This window comes from Euphorbia lathyris, chromosome 5 (assembly GCF_963576675.1).
Source record: "Euphorbia lathyris chromosome 5, ddEupLath1.1, whole genome shotgun sequence".
Lineage (NCBI taxonomy): Eukaryota > Viridiplantae > Streptophyta > Magnoliopsida > Malpighiales > Euphorbiaceae > Euphorbia > Euphorbia lathyris.
Genome location: NC_088914.1, coordinates 9,962,824 through 9,986,766, shown reverse-complemented (window position 1 = coordinate 9,986,766; position 23,943 = coordinate 9,962,824). Strand labels below are relative to the sequence as shown.

Below are 23,943 nucleotides of genomic sequence, written 5' to 3'. Positions count from 1 at the left end.
ATACATGAATGCATTATGGGCATTAAACAGGATATAGTCTCTAACAAAGACATTATTGTTGGACCATCATGAAAACCTTATTATAATTCATTTTGAGTATAGATTTATATTGTGATACATGGAAGGGACTATGTCGATAAACTGACATACAACCGCTATGATCCTTATTAGTCTTATTGCTTAACAATGACTTTATGTTGTGACCAGTATGGTAATGGATTTATTTTTAATGCGCGCCTTATGTTTGTTATTAAACTGTATATATATAATTTCACACGGACCAAGTAGGAGAATGTTGGATTTTCCATAATTTACATCAAGCTAGAATATGGTCCTAGTATATTATATACTTATATGCTTTGATAAAATAAAACAATAAATCCTATTGTTCAGTTCACGTAAGGGTACGATCAATCATCATGTTTGATTAACCAAATGGTACATTGAATCCTATTGGTTCATTAATGAAAAGGTACCTTATGATGAAGAGATACCTTGATGGAAGGTATATTTATAGAACATAATCAGATTGGTCCTCTCTCTAACCTATCTAAAAGTCATTTTCTCTCCATCTAGAAAATCTGTAAAGTCTAAAGGGTTAAGTGAGAGAAACACAATTCTCGTGATTCCAGAAGAACTCGATTGTAATCGTCATGGATCAAGGTATGCTCTTCTAACTGTTATTAAGTGTTTGTGAAAATCATCTTATTCGAACATCTGGGGAATTAGTGTTTATCTAATATTATGATGAAATCTAAGATTTCTAACAAAGGCAAATGATCTATTGAGCCAAAAATTAAGACAAGTATGATACATGTGGGAGTACGGATTTTCCTCCTATTTCATTATAAGAATAAATTACACCTTATGCATGATTAAACAAGCTAACATCCGAGTTACCCTACAAATTATGCTTTTCGACATCCTTCAAGAGGTCACATTTATATCTTACGTATTTTATTTTGAAAAATTATCATGATGTATTTTTCTGATTTTTCCGAGAAACTCTGATATATTGTGTTTCCCTTTGCAGACCGAGACATAGATGACCTCAGAAATTTTTAGTTTTAATTTTGAAAATAGAAAATGATATTCCACTTTTTTTTTTTTTGATTAAAATGTTTATAACTTCATTAGGTTAAAACACAACAAGTACAACAAGAAAACAACAGTAAGAAATAAATTCTTACAGGATCTACAAAGAGACTAAAACGGCTACAAAGCATTTGCAATTTATTTCAGATTTTTCTGTTTGTCTCCTCGGCTATAATTCGTGCTTTCGACTCTAATTAGACTGTGAATCTTCGATTAGAGCCAAAGCGCCTCAATTAGAATCGAATGGTACGAATTTTTGTCAATTAGAGCCACATCTCGACACAAAATAGATATGTTAGGAAAAAATTCAAAAAATATTGAAAAAAGTTTTTGTAGGAATTAGAGCCGAACGGCTCAAATTAGATCGACCGGCTTATTTGAACCGATTGGCTCTAATTTTCAAATACATTACATTTTTGGATTTTAGGGAGGATTTCTCAAATTCAGGTTTTGGGATATAAAAAAATTAGAAAAAACTCGGCCTTAACTAATACAAATATTTTTAGAATTTTTAGAGAACTTTTTTCTAGAGAGAGAAAGTAGGTTAAATTCATATTTCTATCTATTAGTTTTGGGTTTCGATTTATTAATAATTAATAACCCAAATCTTTTTTACCTCATTACGGGTCTCAAAATCGGAGTCGGAAATGATCTAGCGGATTAAAATCAATAAATTGCTCCAAGTAGTTTCTAAGAAACAAAGTGACATTTTATTGCTTTCCTAAATTAATATCAGTATTCCTGATTTTTTAGCTTTGATTTGAGGTCACTTTGAGTTATTTTCAAATTTTTATGGCTTTTTATGTTGGAGATAATTATTGTTAATTATTTCTTTACATATCTTCAGATACTAACGGATAACTGTTAGACTTGTTTAGAGTTATTTAATAGTATTTATGTTTATCTATATTATGTATTGTTAATCCTAGTTAAACACAACTCTTGTATCTATCATTATAAATAGAAGGCTTAAGGCCCAACCCTAATTGAGAGGGAAATTCATGAAACACAATATCGTTTCTATCTATGTCTATTGTATATTCAACATTTTGAAGTGTATTTCAAGAAAATGATGATGTTTTAAATCTGTTCATCTTAACAAAGTTTTGAATCCTCATTTCTGCAGCCAAGAGCAAATTTTACGCATAATTTTGGTAAGTTGGGTCAATTTCAAATATCATTATAAAATACATATGTTTTGCTACTTATTCCACACCAGTTATATATTTGTTAGTTCTATAAAAAGTTTTCACATTTTTTTTGTGATTTAATAATAATTGAAGAGTCTTTCATAAAAAAAAATAATAATAATAATTGAAGAGTAATATTTTTAAATTCGGCGAATTATTTAATTTTTTTTTGTCCAATTTGTACAAAATACATTATAATTTTTAATTTATTTTTTTCACATCTATTCACGTGTTTGTGATCTGTTACTAATGAGGAATAAAATGACGCACATATAAATTGTAGATGATAAAATTTGCGACTAAAAAACGGTTTGATGAATTATTTCAAAAATTGATCCAATTTGCCAACTTTAAGGGTAAAATAGCTCTTGGCTGTCAATGTTATGAGTAAAATTGCACCGTTTTGGATATTAGAGGTAAAATTGTTCCTAGATGTCAACGTTAAAGGTATTTTTTCACCTACAAAAATAACCATGTGGTTTGGGTCATTTTTAAACATAAACTATCTGGTTTAAAAGTTTAGAAACGGGTACGTTGTGGTTAATTCACACCCACTAAGGTTTCAAGCAATTGGGTTAAAAAAAAAAGAAAGACCAAACTTCAATGACTGTCACTGCTAGGGGTGCACATAGTTGGTTAACCAGTCCATTAAGGTTAATTCGGTCGATTAACCATTTAATCGGTTTTTTAAAAACACTAACGATACACTAGTGCATTAAATTCGGTTAACCACTAATCGGTTAACCAATTATTTCGGTCGGTTAACCTTTTATTTCGGTTTCTAACCATTAGTAAATAAAAATAAAAATAATAAAAGAATTCTAATTTTTATTGTGAGGGAGACAGCGTGTCAATAGCGAGTTGAATAGATTAACTGCGGAGAGGGAGATGTACATGCATTATGATCCCTCAGTTTTGATTCCATTAAATTGTTTAGTCTCTATATTAAATCTCCGTCTACAAATGTGTTAAAGAACAATTAAACGGATAAAAAAAGGCAAAATGCTCCTAATAAAACTCCTGGATATAAAGTTTTGAAAAACAAGTAATAAAATTTTATCCTTGTTTCTACATCCAGAAACATAAAAGAAAAAAAAAAGTCGCATAAACTGAAATTAGAGAGACAATAGCAAATTAACTGAGAGTTATTTACATATTTTCATCTCATTCTATGTTAATATTTGATAGAAGGATTAAACCATTAAAAGTAAAAAAAAAATAGAGACGTATTTATAATTAAATAGTAGATTGATTAATAATTTATGAAAAACTATAGGGACTAAATAATTGTTTACCCATATAAATAAATTTATTTTTATATTCTTTTAATATTTAATTGAGATTCGGCCGGTTTCGGTTAACCGCGGTTTTTAGAATAAAAAAACTGTAACCGTAACCATTAACCATTATTTTTAAAATTAAAAACCGTACACTAGTCCATCGGTTTCGGTTAACCTTATTTTCGGTTTGGTTTTGGTTTGGTTTTTTGGTTTTTCGGATTTTTATATGCACCCCTAGTCACTGCAATAAAAAGATGGTAAATTTGATATTATATTGTATTTTTGTTTGTGATAATTAGATAATAAGGGTATTCATTTATAAAATAAATTACTATAAAGATAAAATTAACTTTTTACCAGTTGATTTTTGACTTGTTTTAAACACCGTTAGTCAGTTTGGACTGCTTTGCTAACGGAATAAACCACAAAGTATCTGTTTGCAAACTTTTAAACCACGTAGTTTATTATGTTTGTAAATGACTCAACCCACATAATTTATTTTTGTATTTTTCCATGTTAATTATTTAGCTCTGTGCAAACATTGGTGTAAATGGACACTAAAACCGGAAATTAAAAAACCAGGTCTTTATATTTGCAACTGTGTTTTAAACGACATTTCATAGTTATTGGATGTCCTCCGAATAAGAATTATATTGAGGAGAAATCTCATAAAATCTGGCCTTCTTCTTCAATGGAAAAATCTCATGACAAAACTTTTGATTCCATACTCATATTATTATACAATGGACAACCACAAACCAATTAAACTCAACAGCTTCCATTTTTTTCACCAATTTACTTCAACTTTTCTTACATATGGAAAATTGAAAGTCCACAAAAGAAAATTTGAGAAACTCAATTGAAGAACGTAAGCATATATGAAGTCAGTGTTAAAAGAGGCTAAAGGTACATTGGCGACCATCGGAGGCTTTTAGGTAAGATGAAACGGTAGACGTTCAGATCGGAGGGGGGAAAACCATGGAAACAGGCAAGGGAGAAAGATTGGATCGAAGAGATGGAGGGAAAGGTTTCAGTTTTGCAGACAGATAGATGGCGCAAAATAAGAATACATGATTTTAATTCTTTAATTCCCGAGGGTTATTAGCGATGCGTGTTTTGTACATGCGTCGCTAATGACTTTAAGTGTCAAATGAGACGCGGGTTCACCACCCTCATCGCTAATGACCTGCTATTTAAAAATATTTTTTCTACAATATTAATTAATATTGATTATGGACGTGTGGTCATACGAGAAAGTACAGGGTGAGTAATGAAATAATTAGGACAAAAGTAGGGGTTACATCTATTGAGAATAAAATGAGGGAAAACCGACTAAGGTGGTTTGACCATATAAGACGAATAGCACTTGATGTGCCCGGTAAGAGGACTGGAGAGTGGCAAAGGGATGTAGTGGGGAGGGGTAGGGATAGACCTAAGAAAACTTGGAGGAGGGTAATCGAGTTTATTAAGGATTGAGAAAAATATGGTAGTGGATAGGACATAGTGGAGGGAGAGAATTTCTGTCTCTGACACGACTTGATTCCACGGTTTCATATCATGGTTCATGTTAGCCGATCCTGAATCATTTCAGGACTAAGGTTTTGTTGTTGTATTAATTAATATTGATTTAGTTAGTTAAAATATTGATTATTGAATTTTTATTTCTCCACAATTCAATTTTAATTTTATTGAATATTTAAATTAATTAATTAATATAGATATAATTACTTAATTTTGGTTTTAATTTCTCTATAAATTCAATTTTAATTTATTGGAATATTTAAATTAATTAAATAAGATAGATATAATTTACTTAAAATACTATTAATTACTAATTTTAAGTGAACTATAGATAAAATATAATGACTAAAAATATTAATTATAGATATAAATGGGGATTTAATGGAAAATTAATTGTTTTGAGAAGTTAAAAACATATTGGGAAGTGAAAAATGTGTTTTGGATTGGAGAAAAATTGTCTCCTTTAGTGATTTTGGCATGTTTGATGTCTTTTGAGTCGATAGCAACGTAATCGCTATTGATCAATTTAAATTAGAAAATTATATAAAGATCAATAATTATATAAGAGTCAATAGCAACGCTCATTATTACGAGCGACACTATTGACCCATCACATTATAAATATAGTTAACTATTTTGTCATTTGTGACGCATCTTTTAAGCGCACGTCACAACTGATAGTCACTTGTGACGCTCGATACATTGACGCCTCATAAGTGCTAAATTTACTGACTATTAGCAGCGCATGTTATGATGGCCGTCACTATCGATGCGTTACAAATGGCTATTTTTCAACTAGTGTAAATAGAGACAATATCGCCACAAAGATAAGAATGAAATAAATATGGTCGATAAAAAAGCTATGAACATATATAACATGCCCAACTCAATATATATATGATTGCCCCAAGCCCAAATTTATTAACTGCAACTTCCATGCTACACAAACAACAGCTCATCACACTTTGATTATCATCCTATTTGCACATTCTCCCAAGATGATCAAATGGCTGAGTAGGTTGTTAAATACCGCCCCCAAATTACTTATCACCGTCCCGATTTAGAATTTTTTGCCCTTCTTATAATTTTGATTAAAAACTGAAAATTCTCTCTCCAAAATCATAAACCCAAACAATAATAATTGAAATTATGAAAATAATTAATGTGTGACAATCCGAACCCGGAAATGGATGATTACAAGTCGAAAACATTAAAATTTACAAGTCATGAAAATAATATATATATTTTTAATTGCTTACTATTACCTGAACTAAGCAGGAAATTAATGGAAATATATAGCCATTACCAACTTCTGAATGAAAAACTAAATTTGCTACTGACCAGGCAATGTCCAAAGATTGGAATATCTAGAAATGGCAACTCTGAAAATAGTATCGTCGACGTATTCAAGAAGAAGGTCAAATGTACAAACATCACCTACTTTCAAGTCATTGTCTTTTGCAAATATTTTCCAAGCAGAAATGTTAAATTTCCACTTCCAGAGTTTGTTGAAGATTAGTACATAATAGACCAACTTTTACCATCCAAAATATTAAGAGTGGCATCACCATTCTTGTTCAGACATTTCCTAGCAAAGTTTGATGGTATTTCCTAAATCAAAGGAAGGAAATAATCAGATTAATGAAATGTGTGATTTGATTTAGAAAGAGAAATTAACAAAGAGAAGAGAGAGAAAGAAGAACAAAAATAAGAAATGAAAGAGATGGAAAAGATGGTGTATTTGATTTTCAATTTTTATTTTGGGGTTTATTTGTGATAATTAGATAATAAAGGGGTTAATTTATAAAATAAATAAATATAAGGACTAAATTAACTATTTTCCTTTTGACTTTTAACATGTTTAGTCAATTTGGTATATGTTTGCTAACGGAATGAAGTACATGGTACTATTTTGCAAACTTTTAAACCACATTGTGTTGTTCGAAAACAGATGTAACCACAAGATTTATTTTTATACTTTTCTCTACAAAAAAAAAGTCAGGAAAACATGAAAAATCCTTATTTGATATCGATTGTTTACCATAAACACTTGTTTGTAAGTATTAAATCTGGAGAATTTGTTTACAAATGGGGAACACCTTAATTATTTTTTTTTTACAGGGCATGCATATAGTTTAATCCATAACCTCTCCATTTCTTTCTATATTTAATAAGGTTTGATTGACATTCAAAAACAATTAATTAAATAAACACGTAATCTATTTCTGAAATCAAAGATGAACGAATTAAGGGTTAAAGTGCAAAAATACCCCTAACGTTTTGGGTCAGGAGCAATTTTACTCATAACGTCTAAAATTGTACAATTTTACCCCTAACGTTTGTAGCCAAGAGCAATTTTGCTCTAACGTTGATAATTTGGATCAATTTCAAATACTATTATACTACACAAACATTTTTTGTAACATCCATAATTTTATAGTAGGTATTTTTACAAAATAAAAACCATAATTTTATGTGAGTACCTATTGAGATGTTGATAATTAAATGTATGTTGAATGAATGTTGAGTATTTGATTATCATTTATTTTATATATATGATGATTTGAGATTGGAGTTTCAAATGTTCTCTAGTTAGCTGCTGAAATTATACCATGATATAATAAGAATGCATATGAGTTCAGAAGATTAATAATATTATGAAATTGTGTTGGTTTATGTTTGAGTTAGATCAAAACATAGATTGCTAGCTTGGGTGGGTATATTCAATGGTCTGGAGATTTGTTGATACTGTGATCACAGACACTTGAGTATAGTGTTATTTTGCTCTCCTGACACTGGGGGCGATAGCAGTACCGTATTATTAAGATAATCATTATGAGGTTGAAAGGTACGTGTCCTGAAACTGGAGGCGATAGCGTATACCTACGTTGGAATGTTGTTAACTATGAAACTATTGAGTATATTTCACTTAGGTCTACTTGGGCCCTTAAGAGTAGAGATAATAAATTATAATTTGTTGTTTGAAGTAAATTGAGTCATATACAAGATGATATGTTTATATGCTATTCTTGATGGGTTGATTGTTTAATTGTTTGATTAACTAAATGTAAGATGCATGAAATTATTTGTACGTATATGTATATATATTTTTATGTATATAAATATAGATAATTATGTTTATTGAGTAGGCAGCTCACCCCTTGCCATATTGAAATTTTCAAGCTAGGTTCAGAGGTTCTCCTATTTGCTAGATTTTCAGGTTTACCTTACATTCAGGCTGGCCAGCACAAATGTCTTATTCTCATTAGAAATTTTATGGACATTTATCAGGATTTAATGTATTGTTGAACTGGATTATTTTGTTTAAATTAAGTGAATTTTTATTGATCGATTACATTGCGTTATTGGTTATTTAACCTTTTGAATATTGATTTTTGATAGGCAATAATGAACAAAGAGACTTTATTTGATTATGTTGCTCTTTGTATGCAATTATGATAATTGATTGCGTTTGTGTGTGTTTTTAATTTGACTCGGGATGGGGGTTACATTTTTGTTCTTTTTTTTCACTAGATACATACCAATTCGTTCTAAAAAATGATTTCATGTTTTTTTAATTTAATAACAGAATTGGAGATTAATATTTATAAATTTGGTGAATTTTTTGAATTTTTTTATCTATTCGTACAAAAGATAATATATATTTTTTATTATTTTTTTCACATCCCAATATATGTTTGTGATTTGTTACTAATAAAATAATAACATGCGAATTGTAGATGACAAGATTTATGACCGAAAAGACAATTCGATGAATTATTTCTCAAATTGACCCAAATTATCAACGTTAGGGGTAAAATTGCTCCTGATAGGGGTGGGCACGGTTCGGTTAACCGGTCCATTAGGCAAAAAAATTAACCGAACCGTTATCAACGGTTTTTTAACCATCCAAACCGAAACCGGTCCATATCAATCGGTTAACCATTAATTTCGGTTAGGTTTTTCGGTTAACGGTTTTTAACCAATTCTCACTACTTAACCAAAAATCAATGATTAACCATAATTTTTACCCAAACCTAAATTTTTAAACAATATTAAAATACACATTATTTCAAAAATTCAAACGATAAGTACCGAACTAAAAAACAATCCATCAAGTTTACATTTAAAACATAAAGAATGGTAAATAATATTTCGTCAAAGTACTTATTACAATATAAAGCAGTATAATCTATGTTATATATTTATATTAATCTATATTATAATCTATGTATATATTAAGTAGTATAATCTATGTTATAATCTATGTATTTATATTTATATTTGTCTTGCCTTTGTCATCAAATGGCCTATATATTTTTTTAAAATTTATATTTATTAAACGGTTCGGTTAACCGTTAACCGCGGTTTTTAAACACTCTAACCCGAAACCTAAACCGAAACCGTTACCTATCTATTTTTTTAACCATTAAGAAAACCACCGATTCGGTTAACCGCTTTTTTCGGTTCGGATTGTCGGTTTTCGGTTCGGTTACCGGGTTTTTTTGCCCACCCCCTCCTGACCCAAAATATTAAAATTAGTTTTACACCATAACCCTCAAATTAATATAAGCCATGTCCATACCTAATTGTAAATCCAAATAATACTGGGACTGCCATGTAAATTGCATCGCAAATAACAGAAGGATTGCTTTGAGCAAAACAAATAGAATGATTTTTTTTTTTTTTTGAACCAAACAAATAGAATGATAAAATTAAAGAAATAGAGATGAAAGGTACCAATTTTCCGAGACTCCCAATTCCACCGGCAGAATAGAATAGCTAAGAACACATAATGCAAGCATTCCGATCTTCATCTCTTAACATCTTCCTCTATTCCTTTAGTAGTCACTGTAGGAATTCAGATGAAAGCATGTTATAAACAGATGAAGAAATCGAATCAAAAAACAAAGTGATTTTGAGGTAGATCTGAGTAGATCTGGAAAAAATGAAACTAACATGAATCCAAATTACCGACTAATCTTTAACTAATAAATTTCTTAATTTTTCACAGTAAAAGAAGCATGGATCTGATCTTTGTTGATGGATGAGTTAATCGTACACAGAAAAAAAAGATGAGAAAATTTTCTGAATATATTAAATTAAGAAAGAAAAAGAAAAAGAACCTCTGAATTCGGAGAGCTTGCAACGACTGCAGAGAAGAACCTCAATGTTTATCTCTCTTTCGATCCTCTTCTTAAATATACAAGATATCGGAATTAATTGTGGCAGTTGTTGAGATTTTCAGAAAAGCATCAATACCCGATCCTCTAGCAGTATCAATATCTTTCTATAGGGTGGTATTTGCTAAAATCCAAAGGATTCTTCTCTCTTATTTCATAGTTAATACACTTTAGATCAAACTACACAATTTGAAATTGAATCTATAAGCTACATGAATCCGAAATTTTATTGAAATTAACTGAAATTTACCTCTCAAATTAAATTGGAGCAAGCATTTAATCAAGGGTGCACAAAAAAGATATGGAAGAAAACTGAAAATTCCAAAAACCACACCAAAATTTGGATAATGTATGGTTTTTAATTCTAAAAATTAATTAGTAGTTACAGTTTAGGGACTTGATAGTGATTCGTGTAGAATGAGAGAACAATTGACTTCGAATCAAGAGTTCAAGTACCAAGACGGATATTTGGTCCTAAACCAATTTTGTATGTGGAAGGTACCCTTCGAGTAGGAATTGAACCTACGAATTCGCCAATTATGAGTTGGGCGCTTTAACCATTCAGCCATGGATGCTTAGCTAGGATCTTCGTACTTGGTGAATAACCAAATTCCAATTGATTCTTTTCAGATCAAGTACATTTTAAACAACCAATGTCCTTCTAAACAATTCAGCTAGGAGCTAATAAAGGTGGGAAGGGCGACCTTAGTCAAAAAAAAATAAAAAAAAATAAATGCTACCTTATATATTTATAAAAAAGATATGGTGTAAAAATATCCTAATACTTACATCGAGGAGCAATGTTATCTTTAATGTCTAAAATTGTGCAATTTTACCCTTAACATTGGCAGACAATAACAATTTTACATATAATATTGATAAGTTTAATCAATTTTAGATATCATTATACAACATACACATTTTGTTCGTTATTCTATACTAATTGAACAATTTAGTATTTTTCGTCACTAAAAATTTTACGATTTTGCACCGGCTAAAATTTGGCCTAAACGGATGAGGCATCCACCCGGTCCATGGCAGGGGCGGATGCTGCATTCGCCTAGGCCAAATTTTGGCTGATTCTCTCCAATATCCGCCTAGACCAAATTTTGGCCGATTCTTTCCAATATCCAAATTTTCAGTTTTTTTATGAAAATGGTAAAATTGTCCAAATGGGGGTGGTAATAAGTAATTTGGGAATAGTAGATTCCAAGTATGTATCATTTTCGACTTTAAAGCAAAGAATAAGTCCTTATCATAAGAGTGAGTGTCACCGACATGGTACATGCAAAAACTTATATGTGGATTAAACACAAAATTTGTTACTGAAATTTTGTATATTTGGTCTTAAACTCATCCAATACAACTCAAACAATGATCACTATAAAAAAAATCACTTTCAAGGACGAAAAAAATCGTCCCAAAAAACATAAAAATTTGTCCTCTATTTATTCGGGGACAATTTTTTCGTCCCTATTTTTCGTCCTTGTTTCCTCCGTACCCAATTCTATAGGGGACAAAAAAAATAATGTCGTCCCCATTTAGAGGGACGACTGTCGTCCCTGTTCTTAAGGACGATTGTCGTCCTCTTTCTTAAGGACGACGGTCGTCCCCCTTCTTAGGGACGACATTTCATCCCTATTCCTAGGGACAACTATCATCCTTATTCATAGGGACAACATTTCATCCCCATTCCTAAGGGGAACATTTCGTCCCTTTTCTTGTGGACGACTGTCATCCCCGTATAGTGGTGATAAAAGGACCAATAAATTACTGATTTTAAATCAGTAATTTTCCTATTCATTTTTCAATAGCAACCCATAAACTCAAATATAAACATAAATCATACAAGAAAAATCACAAGTTTTAGTTGTTTATGAACATGATAATTTATTATCTAATGGTAATATTCAACAAAAAGAATTAGAACAGGGGCTTATTGAGCTTGTTCTTCCCAAATAACATCAGTTTTGATATATCCTACAACAATTTCTACAATCAATCAAACTATGTCCCTTGAGCCTAAACCATTTCATTCTGCTGAAGTCCTTGTTAATCTGAGATGCACATAGAAAAAGGAGAATACACCGTGCTTCAGATAGGTTGAAGATTGAAGAAAGAGCTCACTTTTATGACCAGGAACTATGACTTCAAGCACTTCATCTTAGACAAATGTCCTAGCTGCTCCAATTGTGAGTACGTAGGTTGAGCCAGGATTTAGAACTAAGTTCTGCAAAATGGAACCCTCCTTGCCTAGACTTACTGCATATGCCCCACAAGGAATGACCAGGAACTATTGATTTCTCATTTCTGCAGTGACTTTTTTCCCACTATTATTGTTTTCTTAAGATTTGACTTTGTCGATGCTTGTTCAATTTCTCCATTGCCACAAGTCCTGTCCCACACAATATGTAACAAAATTAATATCATTGATAAATGAAGAAATTCAACAAAAAAAAAAGTGAGTTTCTCATTAATAAAAGATTTACAATTTCATGTCCTAACCATCCTCTAATCTCTAACTGGTCAAGCTTGAGATTATATATCTTCTATTAATGAAAGGGATAAGTACCAAAATAGTCTTAAAGTTTTCGGGATAAGTGTCAATTTAGCACTAACATATAAAATAGCATCATTCTAGCATTAACTTTTGTAAAATGGTGTAATTATAGCCTTGAATAACAAAACTTGACTCCTTAACCTTTTTTGAAATGGTATTAGCTTAGCTCCAAGTTCTGTTAACTAGAACTATAATTGCACCATTTCACAATCGTTGAGGCTAAAATTGTGTTATTTTTTTTATGCTGGAGATAAATTGACAGTTCTCTAAAAAATCGAGGCTATTTTGATACTCTATCTCTTAATTAAATAAACAAATCTTTTTTATTATGTTAATGATACTTGAAATTGCACCATCTACTAAAAGTTGTATTTAAAATTGCATTATTTTATACGTGATAGCTAAATTCGCACCCTCAATAACCATAGGGTTACATTTGTAACTTATCCTAAATTATTATAAATGAGGATATAGTCCTAAATTGCTTACCATAATTATACACATATTTTCCTGTGAATAGAGTAAATAATTATCACAGTATACTAAAAGGAAACTAAACTAGTAACTAGACAAACCTCATCTATCTAAACGAGTGTCAAGTGCAATGGATGACATTAAAGTAATCAAATCTTGAAAGGTCCAAGTGTCTATTAAAAACAACTACCGTGTAGAATGATTTAACCAAAACAATAATGCAATTGATATTTATAACTCATCACAAAATGGACCACCAAAATATCCAACACAATAGTCCATAATGTCCAGGTGGACAAAATAATGTCATTTCTAAAATTTACTCTATGAAGAATTTTTTCTTCCTTAGTTTTGGTGCTTAAGGATTGTGAGACTTACCCCTATTATTTTATAACCATCCTCATATTTTAAAACATTTGAGCATAAGAATTTTACAACCTGCAATTTTTTCAGCTAATATATAGTTGAGGTATAGTTCAAGCTATGTCTATATATATATATCTCTTCTAACCAAATGGTTAACCACAAGCATCATTTTAAAACAGTACTGCATTTACCTTACAAAAATGTCTGCGACATGGTCCATGCTTGTCTGATTGAATCAACAACTTCAGTAATATTCCATGGGTTCACAAGGAGTGCTCCATCATCAAGATATTGTGATAGCTTCAAAACTATAGTATCAATAAACAAGTTACCTGAAAGCTTTCAATATTAAAAAGCAAAAATTGCAGTCTCTAGTTCACAAAATAGAAGACTTCTATTGAGACTGATAGAGGATGTCCTTTTTTTTTTTGTTCACATGGCTGCAAATAATTATTAAGATTGAAAATCCAACCATTGCTTGAACATGGAATATTCAATTCTTTCCCAAATCATGATATTATATACATTCATATTACTACTACATAGGTCTTGCATGTACAGGGCAGGATAGAAAACAAATTGAATTATCCCTCAAAGATCTGAAACACGATTAAATCTAAAGATCAAACATGATAATTAAAACTAAAACCAGATCAAGGTTGTGGAAAAAAAGAAGAAATTAAGAAATTAACCATACTATCTTGCTAGAATTGTCAGAATTCAAGAAGTTTGCAATTCTAACAAGGTCTTAGCTTCCATCTCCCTTCCCAACCTCCAAATATAATTCAAACTCATTAAAAGTTCAGTAATGGTAACTTCATGTCATATGCTTATTAGCAAAAAAATGATGTTTCTACAAGGCTCGTGTTAGAATATTCCTATTTTTATATTCTTGTATAGGGATCATTAGCTTTCCTAATTGTATTAGGACTTAGAAAGGTAGGTTCGGCCACCTTGTATATTCGGCCCATTAGTTCTTGTTCCACTAGGTTTTGTGATGGTAAACATGTATAAATATGGGCTACTTGAATGAATACAACAGGACAGATTATTATTTCCACACATTATTTCTACATGGTATCAGAGAGCAGGAGAGAAAATTGAAGAACCCTAATATCCGATTTTTTTTTTTCTTTTCTTCTTCCTAGGCCGAATCGGCTTCTCCTAATAACTCTTCAATTTTTCGCTTATTGTTTGACGATATGGTTGATGATAATAAGAAAAATTCTGAATCTAGTAACAGTGGAAACAGGAAGGTGGATATCTACTATCTTGGATCTAATGATAATCCTGGCAATTTGATTACCCCTGTTCAATTACGTGGGGAGAATTACGATGAATGGAGTCGCGCCATCCAGACGTCGTTAAAAGCTAAGCGCAAATTTGGTTTTGTCGAAGGGAAAATTCCAAAACCAATTAATGAAGAGACATTGGAGGATTGGGAATCTGTGCACTCTATGTTGGTGGCATGGTTACTCAATACCATTGAGCCGAAAATTAGATCCACTATTCCTAATTATAGTGAATCTAATGCTCTTTGGAATTATCTGAAGAACAGGTTTTGTGTGGTGAATGGCACGAAAATCTGTCAATTAAAGACTGCCTTAGCTGATTGCAAGCAAGGGAAGACGGAGGATGTTGCCTCCTATTTTGGGAGATTCTCAAAGATTTGGGATGATCTTATTACTTATGTGACATTGCCAAAGTGCAAGTGTACAGGTTGTACCTGTGATATGAAAAAACAAGTGGCTGCCATTCAGGAGGAAGATATGCAGCATCACTTTTTAATCGGTCTTGACTCGACTTTATACGGAACGGTAAGGTCGAATTTACTTTCTCTTGAGTCTTTGCCTGGAATTGATAAAGCATATGCTAGGGTGATCCAAGAAGAACGTTTGATTAAGGGTGAACCCAAGGAAGAACGGGATTCAATGATGGCCTTTAAAATTCAAGATGACCGTGGTGGCCACTTTAAGTCCTCTGATGACGCTCCAAAATTCTGTACTCATTGTAACCGGGATGGACACGACATTAGTAGCTGTTTTCAGATTATCGGTTACCCGGAATGGTGGGGCAGCAAGACGCGTGGCCGAGGCAGCAGTTCCATCGGCAGTGGGGCAGGCGCTGCTGGGCGCGGTATAGGGGCAGGAGCGCGTGGTGCTGGCACAGGGCGCGCACGCGGCAGGGGAGGTGGAGCGCACGGGCCACAACGTGCAAATCGGGCTGTGGGCCAGGCAGGGGGGCAGCATACGACGACTCAGTTTCCCGCTAATCCTGAATCTGCCGGTCTTGCTGGAATCTCTCCAGCACAGTGGACTCAGCTAATTGAATTGCTGCAACAAGTCAAAACTACAGATCGACTGAATGGTATGACTTCTAATTTTGATTGGATAATTGATACAGGCGCTACCCATCATGTAACAGGAGATAGAAGTTGTTTGAAAGAGCTCAGTAAAATTGCTTCGTGTGAAATTGTTCTTCCGGATGGGGACATTGCCCGCGCTGCTCACGAAGGAGTGGTGCACTTGAAAGGGGGTTTATCGCTACATAATGTGTTATTTGTTCCTAAATTAACTTGTAGCTTGATATCTGTGAGCCAATTGATTTGTGACTCAAGATGTATTGTCCAGTTAACTGATCTTTTATGTGTGGTACAGGACCGATTGACGAGGAAGGTGATTGGAGTCGGTGAACTTCGAGATGGACTATATTATTTCCGTGGAGCACCTCAAGCGCAGATTTTGAAAATTGCCAAAGGGAATTCAGTGGAGCTGTGGCACAAGCGTATGGGGCATCCAGCGGAAGACGTACTTCATCTTATCCCTTCTATTCAGTTATCTAAAAATAATAATACTAAACCATGCGATGTGTGTTTTGATGCGAAACAAACTCGGAATAGTTTTCCTATTAGTATGAATAAAGCTAGTTCAATTTTTGAGTTAGTTCATTGTGATTTATGGGGACCTTATCGTACGAAATCCTCATGTGGTGCATCTTATTTTTTGACAATTGTGGATGACTTCTCTAGAGCTGTTTGGGTTTTTTTGTTGACTAGTAAAGTTGAGGTTGAAACATGCTTTCTTAATTTTATTGCAATGGTGGATAGGCAATTTAATAAGAAAATCAAAATTGTACGTAGTGATAATGGGACCGAGTTTCTTGGTCTTAATAAATATCTTAATACCCATGGCATTTTATTTGAAACTTCTTGTGTGGGGACTCCACAACAGAATGGTCGGGTAGAGAGGAAACATAGGCATATTCTTAATGTTGCACGTGCTTTGAGATTTGAGGGACAATTGCCTATTATGTTTTGGGGTGAGTGTGTGCTTGCAGCTTGTCACTTAATTAATCGAACTCCATCCGATGTCTTGAACGGAAAATCCCCGTATGCTGTGTTGTTTGATAAATCACCAAACTATGACTCTATGCGTGTGTTTGGGTGCTTGTGTTATGCTCATAATCAGCGTACACGGGGGGATAAATTTGCTAAATGGAGTCGTAAATGTGTATTTGTGGGTTATACGTATGGGAAGAAAGGGTGGAAGTTGTATGATTTAGATACAAAGGAATTCTTTGTGAGTCGTGACGTACAATTCTTTGAAAATATTTTCCCGTACACAACACCAAATGAAGAAGCCAACCCAGCCGAAACATCTACCTCTCCAATACAGAAGGATTATATTGCTGAAACAGAAGAGTACAGGTCAGAACCTGTACACGTTGAAGAATCGGAACCCGTGGAGAACCCGGACCCAGAATCACCGGGTTCTGTTCCACAGGTCCCAACTGTGAACCCGGTGATTCCACCACCGGTCTCACCTGTGACGATAGAACCCGAGGTAGTTGCAGCAGAGTCAGAAACTGAGTTAGGCAGGGGCAAACGGACCAAGCAACCTTCAGTCAAACTACGTGATTTTGTCACTCATACAATACGAAAATATAGTCCACTCGAAGCTTCCTCAACTCCAACGCCATCCTCAGGTAAACAGTACTCTATCACTCATTATGTTAACTGTGACAAATTTTCTGCGAAACACCGTGCTTATCTTGCAGCGATTCATACGGCTAGTGTTCCACGAAACTTTAAGGAAGCAATGAAACATCAGGGATGTCGTGCTGCCATGAGTACTGAGATTAAAGCTCTTGAGGATCAGAAGACATGGGAATTACTCAAATTACCTGCTGGCAAGAAGGCACTTGGGAGTACATGGGTGTTCACAGAAAAGAGGGATGAGAATGGGGTACTTGTGCGTTATAAAGCGCGTTTGGTATGCTTTAGGAATCATCAAGAAGCGGGAATAGATTATAATGAAACTTTCGCTCCCGTGGCTAAGATGGTTACTGTGCGCACGTTCCTAGCAATTGCAGCAATCAAAGGGTGGTCGGTACATCAGATGGATGTTCATAATGATTTCCTTCATGGAGATTTGGAGGAGGAGGTGTATATGCGTGTTCCACCTGGATTTGCGGGTGGCGGACAGGGATTGGTGTGCAGGTTGCGCAAATCCTTGTATGGTTTAAGACAGGCACCACGGTGTTGGTTTGGAAAATTGGTGGAGGCTTTGAAGAAATTCAGTTTTGCATAGTCATACTCGGATTATTCTTTATTCACTTTCACTCGTGGTACAATTCGAATAAATGTGTTGATTTACGTTGATGACATGATTATCGCAGGAAATAATGATGTGGCATTAAAAGCCTTTAAGGCTTATTTGGGGACCTGTTTCCGCATGAAAGACTTGGGTGTATTAAAATATTTTCTTGGTTTGGAGGTAGCAAGAGGCAAGGAGGGGTTCTTCTTGTGTCAACGAAAATATGCCCTTGATATTATCTCTGAGACGGGGTTACTAGGAGCTAAACCCGCTGATTTTCCAATGGAGCAGAATCATCAGTTGGCTCTGGCTAAGGGTGCGGTTTTGGCAGATGTTGCGCAATACCGACGTTTGATTGGCAGGCTGATTTACTTGTCAGTGACTAGGCCTGATTTGGCTTATGCAGTACACATTCTTTCGCAATTTATGCAAGTGCCTCGAGTGGAGCATTGGGAGGCTGCATTACGAGTGGTTCGATATTTGAAGAAAAATCCTGGCCAGGGCATACTTCTTCGATCTGACAGTGAATTGAGACTAGAAGGGTGGTGTGACTCAGATTGGGCTAGTTGCCCACTTACCCGCCGGTCATTGAGTAGATGGTTGGTCTTACTTGGCTGTTCTCCAGTTTCTTGGAAGACAAAGAAGCAGCAAACTGTCTCCCGGTCCTCTGCAGAGGCCGAATACAGGTCGATGGCAAATGTGACTTGTGAGTTGAAATGGCTGAAGCAACTTTTGCGTGAATTGGGAGTGAGACATCCTCGCGGCATGCGATTATTTTGTGATAGTCAATCTGCTTTATATATTGCAAAGAATCCTGTTTTTCATGAACGTACAAAGCATATTGAAGCGGATTGTCATTTTGTTCGGGATGCTATTCAAGAGGGTCTCATTTCGCCGTCTTATGTTCCTACCACTGTGCAGTTAGCGGATATTTTTACCAAAGCTTTAGGAAAGGCTAAATTTGAGTTCTTATTGCGCAAGTTGGGCATTTGTAATTTACATGCTCCAACTTGAGGGGGGTGTTAGAATATTCCTATTTTTATATTCTTGTATAGGGATCATTAGCTTTCCTAATTGTATTATGACTTAGAAAGGTAGGTTCGGCCACCTTGTATATTCGGCCCATTAGTTCTTGTTCCACTAGGTTTTGTGATGGTAAACATGTATAAATATGGGCTACTTGAATGAATACAACAGGACAGATTATTATTTCCACACATTATTTCTACAGCTCGTTTCTGCGATTCTCTTAAATATTTGCTACCGTCACGAAATTCATCAAATTAAAAAACAAAACCCATTCGTTTACCCCAAAATTGTTCAAAACCCTAACTAAATCAATTCATCAAATTAAAAAAGCAAAAACTTGTTTGTGACACACAGAGCTTCGATAGACAGAGCCACCAGAGATACCAATGTAGGTGTACCGAACTGTAGATCCGAGAAGAAGGGAGAAAGATAGAAGGGTTGGAGAAAGGGAAAAAGAGAGCGTTTGGATTGGGCAGAGACAAATTTGATTGCATAGTGGGAGATAGAGGCGGTGGAGAATTTGGGGCAATGAGAAGAGGGATTTTCAATTTCAAAATTTTGTTTTGAGGGATTTGTTCCCGCTTAATATTTGGGACAAACTAATGGAAGCCTTGTACCCTATTTTAACATTGAAAATTAATTTATTTTATATAAATAGTTATTGATTAAAATTTGTCCCCTATTCTAACATTAAAAAGTATTGGGCACCATATGAATTTTTGTCTCTACTATTAATTTAGCAATAATATTTGAGGACAATATAGTTTAATTGTCTCTAAGTATTTGTACCTAAAACTCTTTTTTTTTGTAGTGATGTCACATTCTCATATGAAAACACCATGTCTTTTTAGCCTATTAGTTGAATGGTGTAGCAATAACATGCGAGAAATATCATTTCATTGGCAATAATGAAGAAGCGTCAGTGAATGGAACTATATATGCAGCAAATACTTTGCTAATTCCCTCCTTGAAATGGTGGAAGCAGAAGTATGTTTTCAACCCAACAGTAATGAATGAAAATACCATAATAGACAACCAGAAAAGCTGCATTGAAAAAAAAACAACAAAAAAAAAACTATCATTAAAATTATATAAAATACTTACCCAGATGCTTGATCGGAAAGTTTCAATGAAGTATGTCTTAATGTGGTTATTCCGTTGAGAATATGATCTTCGTGTTCTTTCACTGCTTCAGGTCAGTGAGCAGCTAGGGCATTTTTTCTAATTTGTGCAATACTAGACTTTTTGATATTATGACTATCTAATTTAGTTTTTATAATATATTCCTAATAGATTACATAAATATTAGTTAAAATATTTATGTAATCTTGTATTTTAGGATTAGCATATATTTAACATATATTATGGTAAATTAGCATATATTATGGTAATTTACTATATATTGTGATAAATTAGCTCATTAATTCTAGCATAGCTCTAGCCTAAAATGAAGCGGTATTGTTTGTATAAATAATCAAGGAAATCAATGAGATGATTTTCGGAAAACAATTCTTTCAATTCCAATTTGCTACATGTTGAGATAATCCTTATTTCTCATTTTTTTTCTCATTCCTACATTATCAGCATTTTTTCATAGTTGATCGTTTCAGTTACTGAAAACATAAGTGTATATAATTATCTTCTATTGACTAAATAAACTAAGGTCTCGTTTGGTACGTCGTAATGAGTATCGTAATGGAATACCCATTACAATGGAGGCTCATTACCATGTTTAGATTAGTCATATTGTTTTTGTTGTAATGGAATCACAAATACATCACTCAAGTTTTCTTTACAAATTTATGTAATGAGCATTACATAAAGAATATACATGAATTTCCATTATGACTAACTCTTTCACTTTTATTATTAATATTTATTATGCGCAATTCTTAGCAACCGATAAAACAAAAAACTAGAAAAACATGAAAAATGAAAAAAAAAATGTGAAAATTGGAAAACACGAAAAACAAAAAATCCAAAAAACGTGATGAAATATAGCTTGTCTTTTTTTATTGCATTTTTTCATGTTTTTCGTTTTTTCTATTTTTCGCGTTTTTCACGTTTTCATATTTTTCAATGATTTTAACTATATAAATAAAATTTTATGATTACATTTTAACTAAACAAATATAAGTATTGTAACGATAATTAAATTTCATCATTTTTTTTAGTTTGTCAAGCAAATATGGTAATGGAATCACTATTTCATTCCGTGACATTACAAATTTGATTATATTACATTACGCCATACCAAACGGAGCCTAAGAGTTTCAAATTATTTCATTCATTTTCCCCCTTCTAAAATCCTAAAATCTGGTCAAGTTTCGATTTCATCAGATTATGTCATTTTTTTTATCAATTTAATCCATGATATTATAGTGTTAAAAACTGTAATCAATTAAAATCCAAATCCTTGAGGGATAAGTCTATATTAAGTTGACTTTTATCTGGAATGTTATGCAGTAGAACCTGTTTGAAACTCTTCAGCTTTGATCCTTATTTCTTTGTTTCACTAAATCTTGAAAATACAAATATTTCCAAAGCAAAGATAAATTGAAGTGGTTAGAACCAAATATAGCTTATTATAAAAGCATATTTTGTACATATGTACCGCAACTTCCTTTACGGGACGTTTGGTATTCTATTGGGATAGGGATAAAGATATATGGTTGGAATGAGGATAAAAATATGATAGTCGAGAATTATTATTCAATGTTTGGTATGTGAGATAGGTGTCCGCTATGGTTACTTTATTTTTTACAAAGTACCGTTACTTGGTGCTCATTTTCACCATTGGTAAAAAACAAAGTAACCATAGCGGGCACAATGTGAGATATGGATATGAATAAAATAATACATTTTACTCTTTTAACCTTATATAAACTACTGTTAGCGATATTTTCGAAATATGCTAATTTCAACCTTGTCACATGTGGTTAGGGTGCGGGCGTGCCAGAGAAATTATTTCTCAATTATGAAGGACGGTTAAGTTTGTGAAATTGTGTGCCAAAAACATGAATTCTAATCGAAATGATTGGCGAGGGACGCAAGGATTGAAAAAGTCCATCTTGGATCTCTAGCGCCGTTATAAAAACTTTGCTAGATTAATTATTTTTATTTAAGCTAAGCGTATAAATCGAAGACGGGTAAAATAAAGAAATTAAATATGCGAAATTGACACGAGATTTGGTGAAAAATTGGTATTTTATTGATTTGATCAAGGTTTGAATACATACGTTCAAAAAGCATGAAATTGAAAATGAATTACAATTGAAAAATTTCTATACTAAACATATAGACAATCAATTGAATTGGAAAAAACAAATCAATACAAGGAATTGAAATGCAATTAAAATAAAATTGACATTCAACGACAAACTCGGAGCCACAATAGCTATCTCGGCTGGACGTTGAACTTTGATGTCGGCTTGAAGTTCTCGGAGGGCTACGGTCGGTTGGGCCCGTATGGTATATGATCTTGGCAATGTCAAAACGTGTGGTAGGCAAATGGGGCAGATTTAACCTTTGACTTCGGTGGGGTCGTTCGAGTGCTTAAGAACATGGAATTGGACGAGTAAATAGGCTAAATTTAACTTCAGGAGGTCAAGAACAAACTTCTATAAGGGATCGAAGGCTAAAACGGACTCTAAATGGACGAAATTGAGTTTTGAAAACAACTGGACGAATCTGGAAAATTCTGGGAACAGACTAGCTAAAAGAATTTGGGCAGTAAAGATTGGCTTGTAACTATAGCTTCTGGGTACGGAATTGGGAAAATAAATATACTAGATTGAAATTCAAGACGTCAGGAACAACTTTGTTGCAGGGATCGAAAGCAAAAAATGAGTTTAAATGGATGAAATCGGGCTTTGAAAATACTTGGACGAATCTGGAAAATTAATTTGGAAACAGAATTCTAGCTAAGGATTGAGCAAATTAAAGGCTTGGGAATGCTAAATTGAATTGAAAAACTTGGAAAGAGGCTATTGAAACTTGGATTAAAGCTAAAGGAAGCTAAAAGAAGGAATTAAAACTAAGAACTTGAAGAACAAAAACAAAGAACTTAAGAACTAAGAACTTAAAATGAGAGCATTGGAAAGAACCTTTAGGAAGGGGTTTTTGTTGTGTTGAGTGAGTGTGTTTTTTTATGAAGAATTGAGGGTCTATTTATAGTTTTTTGAAGTGGCGTTTTGGTAATTGTTGAGTGGTATTTTGATAATTGTTTATCAACTAACCCTTAAAATTCTCTCTAACCTTGCCCACTACCTTGCCACATCACCCCACTTCCTCAACTTCCACAAACCACCACTAACTACCCTGCCACATCACCCCACTTCCTTGTGGTTGGAGAGATTCTCAAAGCTTGGGCCTAGGTGTGGGGGTGAGCTCGTAGTTGTGTTCGGGTGCGTTCGGAGAAGTCGGTGACCGAAGACGGGCTCTGGGCGAGAACTGACCTCTAGCTTGCCGAGACAAAGAACACGCCCCGCGTAAGTCTGGTTACGCCCCGCGTAATGGAGCCTCTGAACCTGATGCATCTTGTTGATGCGTTTTACGCGTGGCGTATAGGAAGGTACTTCCCGCGTAGTGGAGTCTCTGAAGTGGAACGTCTTCGGATGGCTGGTATACGTTCCGCGTATAGGAAGGCAC

At 33.6% G+C, this 23,943-nt stretch overlaps 1 long non-coding RNA gene across 2 annotated transcripts; it reads right to left on the bottom strand.

Annotated features, from left to right (window-relative positions):
• Positions 1-6,194: 6,194 nt before the first annotated feature.
• On the bottom strand, positions 6,195-10,592 carry LOC136230234 (uncharacterized). 2 transcript variants are annotated; one of them, XR_010689320.1, is made up of 4 exons: positions 10,520-10,590; positions 10,213-10,449; positions 9,827-9,937; positions 6,195-6,697 (listed from the first exon to the last, which is right to left on the bottom strand). It is a non-coding gene; the product is annotated as an uncharacterized lncRNA (long non-coding RNA). The 2 variants fall into 2 exon arrangements; XR_010689319.1 differs by having other exon boundaries at positions 10,213-10,592.
• Between the last annotated feature and the right edge of the window lie 13,351 nt (positions 10,593-23,943).